The sequence below is a fragment of the Mesoplodon densirostris genome, chromosome 13, assembly GCF_025265405.1.
Source record: "Mesoplodon densirostris isolate mMesDen1 chromosome 13, mMesDen1 primary haplotype, whole genome shotgun sequence".
Lineage (NCBI taxonomy): Eukaryota > Metazoa > Chordata > Mammalia > Artiodactyla > Ziphiidae > Mesoplodon > Mesoplodon densirostris.
The window spans coordinates 60,552,274-60,568,346 of record NC_082673.1 but is presented as its reverse complement, the minus strand read 5'-3'; positions in this window follow the sequence as shown (position 1 = coordinate 60,568,346).

The following is a 16,073-nucleotide window of genomic DNA, read 5'->3' as shown; positions in this document are numbered from 1 at the left end:
GGGTTTCGCTATGAGTCTGCAAGCAATTGATTTATTATGGTCTCTGTGCAGTCAAACCCTCTGCTAATGATAAATCTGTGTTTGCAGCCGCTCCCCAGCGCTAGCATCACTGCCTCAGCTCCACCTCAGATCATCAGGCACTAGATTCTCATAAGGAGTTCGCAACATAGATCCCTCGCATGTGCAGTTCACAGTGGGGTTCTCACACCTATGAGAATCTAAATGCCAGGACTTCCCTGGTGGCGCAGTGGATAAGATTCCACACTCCTGATGCAGGGGACCCGGGTTTGATCCCTGGTCAGGGAACTAGATCCCACACGCATGCCGCAACTAAGGGTTCACAGGGCACAACTAAGGAGCCCGCGAGCTGCAAGTAAGGAGTCTGCCTGCCACTTATTTGGTTGAGACCCAGCTCAACCAAATAAGTAATGTTTAAGAAAAAAAAGAATCTAATGCCGCTGATGGGGAGTGGCTGTAAATACAGTTGAAGCTTTGTTCAATCGCCCACTGCTCACCTCCTGCTGTGCGCCCTATTTCTATCAGGCCACTGACCAGTACCGGTCTGTGGCCTGGGGCTTGGGGACCCCTGCTTTAGAAAGTGAGGTCTAAAATAGGCGGTGGAGGGATCCAGTCACGTGACATTGGCAAGGGCTGGAGTAGAGACGTGCCATCTGCACAAAATTCAGACCAGCACTCCCACTGCTGATGAGTGGCTACTCAAATGAAAAGTCAAGGTCCATCTGTTTGGTCATCTGGGAACTATAATAATAACATAGCAACAGACAGACAGACGTATACAGCACTCTGTGCCAGGCGTGGTTCCAAGCACATTACGTGTATTAAGTCCTTAGTCCTCTCCTCAGGCCCCAGGATGGGGAGAGTCTGAATTCCTTCTAGGTCCTGGGGTAAGCAAGCATGGCAGGTAAAAGGAGGAAGGAAATGAGCGAGTTTCTCTTTTCTGGAACATCTGCGGACTTGGAACCCCTCCCTACCTGCTCTGAGATGTTCTGGCTTGACAGCCATTCAGCCGATCTTGTACTTCAGAAATGCAACATCTCCACGTATTTTCCCCCTGCAATGCCTCGTGCCCGTCCCAGCACCATCACCAGACCACCAGGTGGCCCCAAGGTTGCACTTGCCTTCTCTGAGTCTCAGTTTCCCAGGTCATCGTCAGCACCCTAACCTAAGCGGCTGCCTCCATGTGCTCTGGCCCCAGAAGAATGAAAGACCCTCTATCCACAAGGAAAGGTCCAAAATGGACCCCTGAGCTGCAAAGTAAATAATATTTTGAGTCCTTGCAACATTGCCAAAGGAAAAAAACAAACCCACGAGTTTTTCCAGAGTCAGAATTTTTTCTTGTGCTTTGTATCTCCTACAGCTAACAGTGACCAACACACAGTAGCCACTCAGCAAATGTCTACCCTGGAAGTAAATGAATGATATATTTGTCCCACTGAGCACACTCAAAACTCCATTCAAGACTACCAAGGTTCAGTGCGTAGTTGATGAGGAGATGGTGGTGGGCATTTCTAACCAGAACACGGTACCAATACGTGAGTGCAGAGATTGTGGAAAAGAAATACGTTGACATTGTGGAATTATAAGATCCCTTGTTCATCTGCCAAAAACAGTTTGAGGGCAGATGTGTTGATGATGACAGCAGAAACAGGCTGTCCTTTAGAAGCCCTGTCAGTTCAAGGATTTCCCACCAGGTCAAAATTTCAGAGAGATTCCTTAAGGGGTCAAAAAATGGATGCTGGGAGAAGAAATGAAGCTCTAGCTGCTCTCAGTGCTGTGAGACCTACAGGATTCCCCAGAATGAGCCCCCAGCTGACACCAGCATGCCCAAGAGAAAGACCCACGGAGATAAAATGCAAAGGGAGAGATGAACAGGTTGAGAGCTAAATCTGTTCCTGTGAAAGGTGGAGAGAAAAGTTACCCAAAGGGAAACTCATGGAGATCATGGAGAGGCCTTATGAACGCGTAGAGGGTTGAGGGCACTGAAGAGGCCAAGCAAAGAGGTGCACTTTAAAAATAACCGATGATAGCTGTATGTCGCTTTGATTAAATATTATTATTTTACCAAGTGTTTTTCAAATGCAAATTTTGGTTTCCTGCGTTTTGCAACAGCAAAAAAATATTCACTGTCATATATTCAATGTTACTGTAGCCTTTGAGGAAGAGGAAATGCACCAGAAGCTGAGTTCAAATGAATCCAAAGAAAATTCCATTGCCCAGTATCTGCGGCAATGCCTTTTGAATTTTCAAGATTTTCCAGAAATCCATACACATCGGGTGCTTGATGGGCAGGCAGTTAGCTTTAAAAGCAGGCTTCTGCTTTGCTGTCTACCATAGATAGCATCAAATAAGCCAAAATGTGGCTTATTTGTGGTTGGGACCCCCTACAATCAATTCTACTGGACACAGCATCAGCTAGTCGGGCTTCTGGAAGGGCATCAATGAAAAGGCATTTTTCTGAGCTCCCCTGGTCCAAAGCAGGGCCCTCCCCAGTCTGGCTCCCCACTAGCTCTGGAAACTGGTCTCCTCCTAGTTTGCCCATTGCTCATTCCATTCCAGCCACATTGACATAAACTGTATTTATCCATGCCCAGCGATCTCCTGCCTCAGGGATATTTGCACTTGCTGTTCCCTCCGCTGGGATGCTCCCACCCCATGTATCTGTATGGCTCCCTCCTTCATCTCCCTTGTTCAAATCTCTCACTTTCTCAGGAACCCTGATATCCCATTTATAACTACACCCTTCCCCCCACATCTCCAGCTTTATTTCTCTCCATTGCACTTGTCATCTTCTTACATTCTCTGTTTTACTTGATTTGTTGGTTGTCTGTCTTCCCCTTCTAGAAAGTAAAGTCCTTAAGGGCAGGGATTTCTTTCTGCTTTGTACACTGCTATAACCCTAGCACCTAGATCCTGGCACACAGTAGGCTCTGAAAATATTTCTTAAATGGATGAAGCAAATGAAGAGTATTTATTGGATTTGAAAGTGACTTTACCTTTTTGACAGATCACAAAGGGGCAAAGCTTAAAAAAATTTAAATGTTATTTGTGATTTTTACCCATGTCCTCCTCAAAATATTATGAATGTTTACCACAAGCATCTCTAAAAAGGCTACAGTTTTAAAAATGGATACAAGGCTTACAATAGTAAATGATACTGTTTTCTTTCCTTCTTCTATCTGCCTCATCCTCTCCACCATCACCATCACCTTCCCCCACCCCACCCCTGCCCTCCACTACAACATATACATCCTCCTGGATGTTTCCCCACTTAAGCATCTAGACTATTTTGTAAATTGAAAAATACCATGATGGAAGGAGAAAAAAAAAGAGTCTGTTTTTAGTTTTAAAAGCCTAGGCCCTGAGAAAATTCAGAGCACAGAAAAATCATGAGTGTGGGCCAGATATTTATACCCTCAGACCAGAAAAAGATTGTCCAGGCTACTGGGGGCAGAGACTAGGAGGACAACAGGAATGAGGGGGGAAATGGAGAGGTCAGCAGAGCCCGAGACAAGGGGCCCTTATACATGAAAGGGTCTCTGGTTGAGGAGCTAAGTCAGCATCCTCAGCCTCCATCCAACCCTTTTGGTTGCAAGCAACATTATCTGCCTAAAGATAGCTTAACAACGGAGACACTTAGTCATCTTATATGAAGTCGTTATTTTTCTGGCTGCGCCGCGTGACACGTGGGATCTTAGTTCCCTGACTAGGGATCAAACCCGCATCCCCTGCAGTGGAAGTGCAGAGTCTTAACCACTGGACTGCCGAGGAAGTCCCTGAAGTCTTAAGAAAGAATTCTTAAGGTTGGTTTGGCAGCTTAATGTCATCAAGGACCCAGGCTCTCTTCTGCTATCTCAGAGGATTGGGGTTTTTCTTAGGATTGTCAACTCGTGGAGGCAATATGGCTGCCATGGCTCCAGGCATTACATCCTCATATAACTGCATCCAAAGAAGAATGAAAGGAGATGGGAGAGAAGAGTTCGTCTTGTGTGTATTTCTTTAGCAGGGAGGAAAATCTTTCCCAGACACTTTTCAGCAGTCTTCTCTTCACATCTTATTGATGAGGACTGGGTCACCTGCCCTCCCCAAGCTGCAGTGGAGGCTGGGAATGTCTGGCATATTCAGTCTCCATTGTAGGAGGTGAGTTCTTCCAACAGGGTATGAAGGGAAAAGGACTTTGAACAACTCTATAGAGAGACAACCAACAACGTAAGCCACAACCTTCCTGATACCAGGTTGTCTGTCATCCACCAGCCATCCTCCACCCCACCATTAGACAGGGGGCACCTGTCTGTGTCCAAGACTTGGTCCTTTTCTCACTTACACTTTAATGTCCCAGGACAGGCATAAAGCCTCTTCAAGGAGAGGAGGTCCCTAGACACTTGTCAAGGTGACGGAATTGGAGGAGGGAACTGTTCCACATTTGTACCTGGAGGCTAATGGGAGTACTTGCTCAGGATCCAACTCCTTGCTACCCCTTCAAGCCAGGACACAAAGGTCTCCCCGGCCCAGATCACACTAGAACATGGAAGACTCTCAGCCACTTCCGGCCCTGCTATCAGAATGATCACTAGCAAAATACCATGAGAAGAGTGAATCCAAAATTGAATGTTTTTATTTTGCAACTGGTAGTTTATACCTCTTAATCTCCCTCACCTACTTCTCCTCCCCCCTCCCTCCTCCCCTCTGGCAACCACCTGTTTTCTGTATCTATGACTGTTTACATTTTGTTATGTTTTTTGATTCATTTTGTTATTTAGATTCCACATGTAAGTGAAATCATACAGTATTTATCTTTCTCTGTCTGACTTATTTCAGTTAGGTCCATCCACCTTATCACAAATGGCAACATTGCATTCTTTTTATGGCTGGGGTGAGGCCAACAACCTGTGGTCTAACAAGCCTCCATAATTGTGTGAGCCAATTCATTATAATAAATCTCTTCATAGAGTATCTATGTGAGTATCCTATTGGCTCTGTTTCTCTGGAGAATCCCCACTACTCTACTGCCTCACTGCATGATTTTACCATTCATCCGCCTCAGCTTCAGAGAGGATCTGAAATGGCCACTTATTATCATGAAGTTTCAGGCAAGTAAGCCTTTCAACTTGCAAACTGCAGTCCTTACAGGAGAATAAAGCAGGTTCATTGGAAAGGGGTACTGAAATGGAGAAAAAAGGAAGACAATAAAAAACAGAAGAATCGGGCTTCCCTGGTGGCGCAGTGGTTGAGAATCTGCCTGCTAATGCAGGGGACACGGGTTGGAGCCCTGGTCTGGGAGGATCCCACATGCCGCGGAGCAACTAGGCCCGTGAGCCACAACGACTGAGCCTGCGCGTCTGGAGCCTGTGCTCCGCAACAAGAGAGGCCGCGATAGTGAGAGGCCCGCGCACCGCAATGAAGAGTGGCCCCCGCTTGCCACAACTAGAGAAAGCCCTTGCACAGAAACGAAGACCCAACACAGCAAAAAATAAATTAATTAATAAAGTCCTAAAAAAAAAAAAAACAGAAGAATCACCAAGGTGAAACAATCAAAAGGGATCCAGAATGTTGAAAGACTGTGACCAAACAAAATAAGACATGAAAGACAAGCAAAGGCATCAAAGAAGGGAAAAAAAAGGAAAAAAGGAGAAGTCTAATAAACGTTACTGTGCCCTTACAATTTCAATGTGGGATTTGAGGAGTTGTGGGAGACTGATTGAACAGGAGAGTTAACTTCCCCAGATAGGAGGAACTGAAGCTGTGTGCCTGAGTGTAAAGATAAGACATTTCCAAATCACTTATTTCAGAAAAGAAATTCTGACACAAGGGGCAAGCAGCCCATTAAAATCTGTAAAGCTTTGTGGAAAACTTGACACTTCCTTTCAACTTGAGTACCTAATTAGACAGGCTCCATTCCAGAACTAACACTAGCCCTTCTCAAGCAATCAATTCATATATCCCAATGGTCACACCTCTCCAAAGTTACAGTACTGCTCCTGAAAGAATGTTAGGAATTCGATAATAGCTGAGCCAAATGAAGACCTTAACTGACTTAAGAGGCAGAGGCAAGAGAGAAGTGAGAGTAGCAACAATCTATATGATAGATTTATCTAATAAATTAATGAGCGGTGATCATAGCTTCTTGTCTCCCAGCAAAAGGCCGTAACAGCTTGAAGCAAAAGGACAACCTTCCCCCGTCATGAATGTCGAAATGAGCCATACAGACATACTGGGGAAATGAGAAGAAAATCAGAGGGCCTCCCACCCCCCTCAAGACCCCTGTTGTCATCTATTGGCTATTGTCAAAGGGCTGCAGAGTGTGCTCCTTATGTATCAAATAGGATTTAAACTGCCAACTAATTTTATAAACACATGATGACTAGGATTTTGAAGAAATCAGGGCAGCTGTGAGAGACATTAGTCATAAAGTTTACAAATTACTAAATTCTGCCTGGATCTTCGTGGACTTTTGCAGGGGAGCGCCGAGTCTCTTTACTGAGCACTCTTAAAGAGTGACGGGGTGGACAGCTTTGGGGTGCACAGTCTGGCATACTTGCTGGCATAGAATGTTCTCAATAAATGCACGCGCTGGATGAACCGAGGGCTGAAGATCAATGTGCCAAACACGACGTAAGAAATGGAGGTCACAAACACAAGAGTAAGAACACTGCTGGGAGATTCTTGAGAAATTTAAGTCAGACCCCACAGCGGGTTCCCTCTGTTATTAGAACCAAATCTAAGTTCTCCACCATGGTCTGTAAGACCCTGCCTGGCTTACAATGGTGGACAGCCCCTCACTCGCTAAGCTCTTGGTCAGAAGCTGCACTGACCTTCTGCTACTCAAACCCTCTGCGCTAGTTCCCTGTAGGGGCCTTTGCACCTGCTGTTTCTTCAGCCTGGGATAGTCTTTCCCTAGTTCTTCGGGTGCCTGGCGTCTTCTAGGGAAGGTCACCACCCCCATCCAAAGCAGCTCTCCTCACCCCCTCCCAGCCCAGGTCACTATCACCTCACAAGGTCAGAGGTGAGAGATCATACTTGTTTATGATGGGTTTATTGCCTTTCCACCAGAGCAGGTCAGAGCAGGTCAGCTCCAGGTGGGGAGGGTCCTTCTTCTCATCCAACCTCTTTGCCCCAGCCATGTATTCACACCGAATAAACATTCCGACCTCAAGGAACTTGTAATGGGTGCCCTCAGTGAATGGTTGCAGAGTGAATGAATGAACTAAGGATACTCTTATCTAGAAGAGTTGTCAGTGACTTATATACTAAACCAACAGAGAGAGATCATCAGATCAGTCAAGTCTCACAGTCTATCTTCTCCTCAGAGACTGCTGGGAAGGAGTGCTGACTGTGGTCCTGACAACAGGTGATATCAGAGTTCCCTGAAACAGATGTGTGACAGCCCCAGAAATGGAGGGGGGGTCTGCTGCCTGCTGCAGCTAAGTGCAACTGGGATGATGAGTGGAACAAAGGAAAGCACAAAAGATAAAGACACTGACCTCAGAATAAATAGCAAGAGTACTGAGAGGAATAAAACCCTGAAGTGCAAAACTCCACGTCTTTCATTAAGCGGAATTCAAAGTAAGTTTTTAAACTACATTGATATAAACATATGAGCAGACAATTCAAAGAATTTGTAGAAAATTTAAGAAATCCTAGCAGGTTTTTTAAATTGAGAAATAATACCTATATCAAAAAATGTACCCTTTTAAAATGTATAATTCAGTGGGGTTTGGTATATTCACCAAGCTGTGCAACCATCACCATTATCTAATCCAGAAAAGAAATCCAAACAAAGAAACCCTATACCCGATAGCAGACAGTCCCAAACCCCTCCCTAACCCTAAACCCTAACCCCTCCCTCTCCCTAGTCCTTGCCAACCATCAATCTTTCTGTACCTTTGGCTTTGCCTATTCCTGACATTTCATATGAATGGAATCATACAACATATGACCTTTTGTGTCTGCCTTCTTTCACTTAGCATAATGTTTTCAAGTTTCATCCATGTTATGGCTTTTTGTTCCTTTTTATGGCTGAGTAATATTCCATTGGGTGGATATACGACAATTTGTTTATCCACTCATCCATCATAAGTTGAGGGGCACTTGGGTTGTGTCCACTTTCTGGCTGTTATAAATAATGCTGCTATGGACCTTCGTGTACAGGTTTTTGTGAGGATGTATGTTTTCAGTGCTCTGGGGATTGTACCTTGGAGTAGAATTGCCAGTCACATGACCCTGGTGGGTTTTTAATGGGGGAATTTGCTTCAAAATAGATGTAACAGGCTTCCCTGGTGGCGCAGTGGTTAAGAATCCGCCTGCCAATGCAGAGGACACGGGTTCGAGCCCTTATCTGGGAAGATCCCACGTGCCACAGAGCAACTAAGCCCATGTGCCACAACTACTGAGCCTGCGCTCCAGAGCTCACAAGGCACAACTACTGAGCCTGTGTGCCACAACTACTGAGCCCGCGTGCCACAACTACTGAAGCCTGCACGCCTAGAGCCCATGCTCCGCAACAAGAGAAGCCACAATGAGAAGCCCACGCACTGCAACGAAGAGTAGGCCCCGTGCACCGCAACTAGAGAAAGCCCGCATGCAGCAACAAAGACCCAACACAGCCAAAAATAAATATATAAAATAAATTTTAAAAAACATAAAAAAGAGCAATGTACTTTAAAAATAAATAGATGTAGCTAAAGAGAAACTGGCTTCAATTCACATTAGAAGAAACAAAAAGGAAACAAACATCAAATATTATTTTTTTTAAAAAAAGGATAATACTGACAATAAAAAGAGCAGTTAACTTGTTGCCATGCGCCCTCCTCTGTGCCATGTATCTCGCTAGGAAACTGGTACATACCATGAGGTTTAATCCTCACACTAAACCTACAGTGTTATAATTATCTCTCTTCTACAGATGCAGAAATGGGTTCAGACCCCAGGATGTCAGTCTCCCCAACATCACGCAAGAAGAGAGCACAGATCTGAACGTGGCAGGTGTGTCTGGCTCCGAGGGGCCAGCAGAGACAGCAGAACACTGGAACATTCCTCACCAGCAGCTGTGGTCTAAATTCCCCATCAAAGAGACTCCAGTCAAATTAAAAAACAAACACTAAATAATATTCTGCTTTTGGAAAACACGTAGAGGAGCTAAATTACAAAGAAGGAAAACATCCAATTTGCACAAAGGGACATTATTCTGTGGGTATGTGAGCTCTTCAGATCTGTGAGCGGTGAGTGGACATTCCTCTGGCAGCGGTGCTCAGGTGGACTGAGGGTGAGCAGGGCTGGGGACAAGGCCAGTTAGGAGGCTGTCAAAGCAGGCTGGGGAAAGGGAGGGCTGGGAGTGGAGGAGGAAGAGGAACTTTGAGAATGCTGCAGTGCCTGGATGCAAAGGAGGGAGAGACAAGGAGCAGAGAGTAGAGGTGTGCGCACGAGGCTGGGGCAGGGAGGAGCTTGGCTCTGGGTGTCCCCCCTACCTCCTGCGGCCAGCGGTCCTGCCACTGGGCTCAAGAATGAGGCAAGCCAAGATCCTTGCCAACACATCACTGATGAAAACCACCCACGCACAGGGTGCCCTCCCGTTCGTACACAACTTGTCTCATTCCAAGGCTGCTCTGTAAAGTGCTAGACTTCTCGCTGGAGACCTGAACTGTTCACTATTTTATGAACCTCTTAAATTCCTAAAAGAGTCAACAGAGACAGAAAGTGTCATTCAAGAACATGTACTGATCGTCCCCTTGAAGTCTCCCTGCAGAGTGTGGCATGGCGACTGCCCTGCACACAATGAACGCTAAGTGAGCACTGACTGACAGAAGAAATTACTTTCCCATTAGAGCCGCACAGCTGTGTTTTCAATTCCGCTGATTCAATATTTCCCATCAGAAACAGCTTGTGGTGTTTCAATATTGCAACTGGTTTACCCTCGTGCACATAAAGGCACAAAGTATATGTAGTTGTCTTTTGTGATCAAAGAGAAAGCTGTCTGTGCAGCAATCTGAGGCCCATCAACAATGATTCAGAAAGCAATCCTTTCCTCTCCTGGGAAATTCAATCTGGCAATCAAAGTGAAAAGAAGCTAGGCTGGCTCTGCCAGTTAAGAAACAAGGAGAGCCAAAGGATATGCGGCATACTGGAAACTCAAGGGCAGAACAGTTCATGACTCCAATGTGTCCAACCGGACACGCGCTGTCCAGTGTGGTAACCACTAGCCACCTGTAGCTATCCACATTAATCAATGTTAAGTAAGATTAAAAATGCAACCCCTTACACCAGCCACATTTCAAGTGATCTATGGCCACATGTGGCAGAGGCTACACTGGGTGGCAGAGATACAGAATATCCATCACCATAGAAAAATCTCTCAGACAGTGCTGAGCCAGACCAGCCATGTGGTCAGATCTGAAAAAAACATGGCTCTATTCTGTACCCACTGACTGATATTATAGGTTGACTTTTCTGGACAGATATCCTTAAGTATGTTTTCAGACTTTGGATTTGACAGATCAGTAAAATACTTTTTCTCATTTGGGCTTGCCAAGTTAACATTTTGTCAAGTAAGGCTGCCACCAGATTACTAGCCTGTAAGGCCCATCACGGCACACATCATGCCTTTTTACTGCCCAGCATCATATCCCCTGTACCTAAAACAATGCCTGGTTCATAGTATGTGCTCAACAATTATTTGTTAGATGAGTGATTATACATGCACACATAGACAGACATACTTATTTTTTTCATTTTATTTTTGGTGAAACTTTGTCACTGACTGGTACCAGTCACCTGAAAGGTGTTTGGGTTCTACAAACACACAACACACACACACACACACACACACACACACACACGAGGCTGGATTAAGTTAATAAACACTTGTAACAAAATATTACAAATCACAATGGGCTTCTCTAAATCGTGTATTTCATAACCAACCATGGGTGGAGTGAGGGGAAGAAACTGTTTGCTTTTCAAAGGCACCAGAGTGCCCTCTTGTGGTAAAAGAAAGTACCTGTGTGGTCACAATTTTTATTTTAAAAAACAAGTTACTGGGCATGCCACGGAGCAACTAAGCCCGTGCGCCACAACTAGTGAGCCTGCGCTCTAGAGACCGTGCGCCACAACTAGCGAGCCCCCGTGCTCCGCAACAAGAGAAGCCACCACAATGAGAAGCCCCCGCACCGCAGGTAGAGAAAAGCCCCGCGGAGCAACAAAGACCCAACACAGCCAAAAAAAAAAAAAAAAACAAGTTACTGAGGCTTCCCTGGTGGCGCAGTGGTTGAGAGTCCGCCTGCCAATGCAGGGGACACGGGTTCGTTCCCTGGTCCAGGAAGATCCCACATGCCACGGAGCGGCTGGGCCTGTGAGCCATGGCTGCTGAGCCTGCGCGTCTGGAGCCTGTGCTCTGCAACAGGAGAGGCCACAACAGTGAGAGGCCCGCGTACCGCAAAAAGAAAAAAAAAAAAAAAAAAAGTTACTTTACATTTCTAGTAACACATTAAAACCTGTATTGACCTGTAATTACTCTGAGAATCAGCCCAAGTATGTATGCCAATAGTTAACTGTAAAATCTGGCAAGTTGTGTTTGTGAAAAAGATAATTAAGAATGATTTATCACAGAACTATCCAACGGGGTCATCCACATACCTAGGAAATAGTGTCATAAGAACTGCTCTTTGGATTTTACATTCTGGAGTTTCTATTTATCCTCTGGTTTTAGAAAAACCCTACTTTCAAGTTCAAGGCAGTGTTGTACATACAGCTTATTCCTCTTTTGGCCTAACATCAACAATAATCTTTGCCACATCCAACTTATTTTCCACTTTTATATTAATATCCTTCTTCTGTTGTTTCCTCATACAAACCATTCTTTAAAACTCCGTGTTGGACAAAGGATTAATCTCCAAAATATATAAACAGCTCATGCAGCTCAATATCAAAAAAAGAAACAACCCAATCAAAAAATGGGCAGAAGACCTAAATAGATATTTCTCCAAAGAAGACATACAGATTGCCAACAAACACAGGAAAGAATGCTCAACATCACTAATCATTAGAGAAATGCAAATCAAAACTACAATGAGATATCATCTCACACCAGTCAGAATGGCCATCATCAAAAAATCTACAAACAATAAATGCTGGAGAGGGTGTGGAGAAAAGGGAACCCTCTTGCACTGTTGGTGGGAGTAAACTGATACAGCCACTATGGAGAACAGTACGGAAGTTCTTTAAAAAACTAAAAATAGAATTACCATTTGACCCAGTAATCCCACTACTGGGCATATACCCAGAGAAAACCATAATTCCAAAAGACACATGCATCCCAATGTTCATTGCAGCACTACTTACAATAGCCAGGTCATGGAAGCAACCTAAATGCCCATCGACAGATGAATGGATAAAGAAGATGTGGTACATATATACAATGGAATATTACTCAGCCATAAAAAGGAACGAAATTGGGTCATTTGTAGAGACATGGATGGACCTAGAGACTGTCATACAGAGTGAAGTAAGTCAGAAACAGAAAAACAAATACCATATATTAACACATATATGTGGAATCTAGAAAAATGGTACAGATGAACCGGTTTGCAAGGCAGAAATAGAGACACAGATGTAAGGAACAAACGTATGGACACCAAGGGAGGAAAGCGGGGGGAGGGGTGGGGGTGGGGGGATGAACTGGGAGATTGGGATTGACGTGTATACACTAATATACATAAAACAGATAATAAAAACCTGAAGAAAAAAAACCAACTCTGTGTTATGGTTGTGCCTTTACACTTTATAGGCAGTGATAAATCACACCCAAAGTGGGTTTTCAATTAAAAGATAAAAATGTGACTTTGATCATTTTAGATGGCTTTTGCAAATTTCAACTTGATATTCTATGGCCTTGCAGGGGTAAAGGACACCTACATTGGTCAGTTCCAGCCAAGGCAGAACTTTCTGGTTCTACTGATCAATGATGTAGGATGCTTCTTTCGGTGACAGGGGAGGAAAAACCGACTTATCCATGATGATCCTATTAAGTGTGGTCCGTGTGAAACAGAGAAGAATCACTATCTAAATAAGACCTCAAGATGCTCACAAATTCTAAGTCAGCAACCCCATATGGGGGCAGGAAATAGGAAGAAGGATCTTTAAAAGGCAGTCTCAGATTGCAATTGGCTGACACTAACATCTGAGCCTCCTGGGTGTTTGTTCTTATACAGTATTCCTCAGATGTACTCAAGAATGTAAACCACAGCTCTATACAGTTTAGCAATGAATTTGCATTTTTCTTAAATTCTGCAAGTAAAGAACTACTGTGGATATAACCAATTTCAATACTGAGCAACTGTCAGGAAATGTCCTGTTTGTGTTTGCTGACTGCCTTTTGCTTCAAGCAAACACAAACAGGACTTGTAAACTTTTTTCGTCTTCCATTATTTTGACCATTCTTGGTATGAAGCGTGTTGTCCTATTTCTCCTCAGTTTCATTTTCTTCTCTAGCTAAACAATCCCAGGGGGTATTCTCTACTGCTAATCACTTCCATGGTTTTATTCTGTTTCCTTTTTCTCTCACAGGTCATTGGGCTCGGATCTAAGAATATTCTAAGGATAATCCGCCAGTAAATAAAATAGTTCTGATGTGTCATATTACTTTTAAAAAAAGCTAGAATTACATTCATATATTAATCTAAAGCTATTTATGCTAGAAAAATAAAGACCATAAATAAGTTTATATTACAGAAATGGGTAAACTTCAATTTAGAGACAAGAACTAAATTAGGAAAGTTTTCAACATGTTTCCTCTAGAACATAATACTATTACAGACTTTCTAGGACAAACCATCTCTTACTGATGTTAACAGGAAACAATAACCACATTTTTTTCTAAAGGTCAGCAAGGTTTTCATTATAAGCTGTTTCATAATATTTGTGTATATGGTTTTTAACCTTGTGCATGTTACCTTAATTTCGTCTTTTTTTTTAAGAGGCAGCCAAAAATGAAGGAGAATAAGTTCGTATCTAGATCAATTTCTTTTATTTCCAACACTTGGGACTATTTAATTTTAAAATGAGAGCAAGGAAAAGTTCACATCTGCCGAGCGTTCGTTACATACAGAGTATTACTTTAAAGGTACTACTTGATATGTGCTCATTCAAAAAGCTGTATGGAGTGTGCTCTACCCAGAACACACAATGCCTGTTTAAGAGCAACTCCAGCATGTAGGAAAATCTTCCAGGTTGAATAACGTAGTCTATAGAAACTAGCACAGAATACCTGGACACATCGTCACCGCTCACTAACAAAATGTTCTGGGCCAAACGCTGACACAATTCGGTATCTGATGACCCACACCCCATGCCTTTTCTACATCACTGTCTGTCTTGGACTAAGGTTAAGGAATGTGTTTGCCTCACTTGTTCAGCGCCTAGTAAAGATGGGAGGCACAACAGGAAGGAAAGAGCCCAGCAATCGGAAATCTTAGGTTCAAATTCTGACTCCAACTCAAAATTTGTGAGTTTTAATGAAGAAATCACTTAAACTTCTTTGACCCTAAGCCTCTCCTGGTACCACGGGGACTGCTGGTCCTCCCAGCACCAACACCACGGGGAAGGGAGGAGGTAATGGGTGTGAGAGCACCAGCAGAATGGTCTCTGTCAGACACTCGATAAATGTTTAATGACTCTCAGAGTTACCTGAGCTCCATCCTAGAGGAGAACCAGCAGACTCCAGAGCAAACAAAGCAAGGCAACAACAGGAGCAGGCCCTCCCAGAAATGACAGCTGCCATCAACACGGACTGCAGCTCAGAGACTCTCAAACTGCTTTAACACTGCGCTACAGACAGACTGTATTCCTTATCCCACCACACACACACACGCACACACACACACACGCACACACACATCACTACTTCTAACCTTCAGACTCCACAATGACTCACGCCTTGAAATTCCCAGGTTAAATACAAGTGGAAAAGGAGCTACTGGCCCTCTTCTAGGACTGTCCGCCCATGAACCAAGCTCTCCTCATGCACCACTCCAAGCACTGGATGGGCCGCTGGATACTCAACCCGACAGACTACGAGGTGGGCACTCTAGCTAACCCATTCTACCAAGGAGGGCGCGAGCGCTGAGACCACAGGGCTAACTGGTAGCAGAGCTGGGGTCTGGCTGCAGAGCTACTCACGCAGCTGCTCTGCGTCCCAGAGAGAAATGATAATCAAAGTCCCATAGTTCCAAACATATGCTGGAATTTTAAACCTGAGACAATCCCCACTTACTCCTATCACAATAATACTAAAGTCTAAGAAAAACCTTCAAGTCATCGTGTGGGCCTAACAATCTTTTAATCATCAAAACACATCCCCCCATGATAGAGATTATACCTGTTTTACAAACACTAAGACTCAAAGAACACTTGCAAAAGAAGACAGAACCAGAATTTGTTGACATCAAAACCAAAACTTTTCAGCTTCCTCTTAGCCAAAGAAAAATTGAAAATAAAACTGCATTCCAATCACGTCTTGAACTGAGAATTCTGACGATATCTTGGCAGTTATGTCAAAACTTTATATATATATACCCTATGACCTACCAACCCTACTTCCAGGATCTTTCTTACAGAAATACTACTACGAATAAACAAAGACATGTATACAAGGATGCTTACCCCATCATCGCTTGTAAGAGCAAAACCAAAAACAAGGTGAATATCTCTCCAGTTAGCTACACTGTGACACAAATACATGACAGAAAACCACTGTAGCCAGTTAAAAGAATGAGGTAGCTCTAGACACACTGACAAGATGCCCTGGCTACACTAGTAAAAGCAAAAAAAGCAAGTGACAGATATGTGTGCTATGGTCCTATTTTTATTTAAAAATAAACTGTGTGTGGATACATATGTCGTAGAGATACAGCAGAAGGCCTGAAAAACTGTGTAACTTCCTTGCGAAGAAAAAACTTAGGGGGTAAGAGGGCTCGTCTCTCACGTTTTACTTCATATAAGTCTGGATTTGTTTGAAGTTAACCATTACTTTTGACATAACAGTATACAATTTTGAAATAAAACGG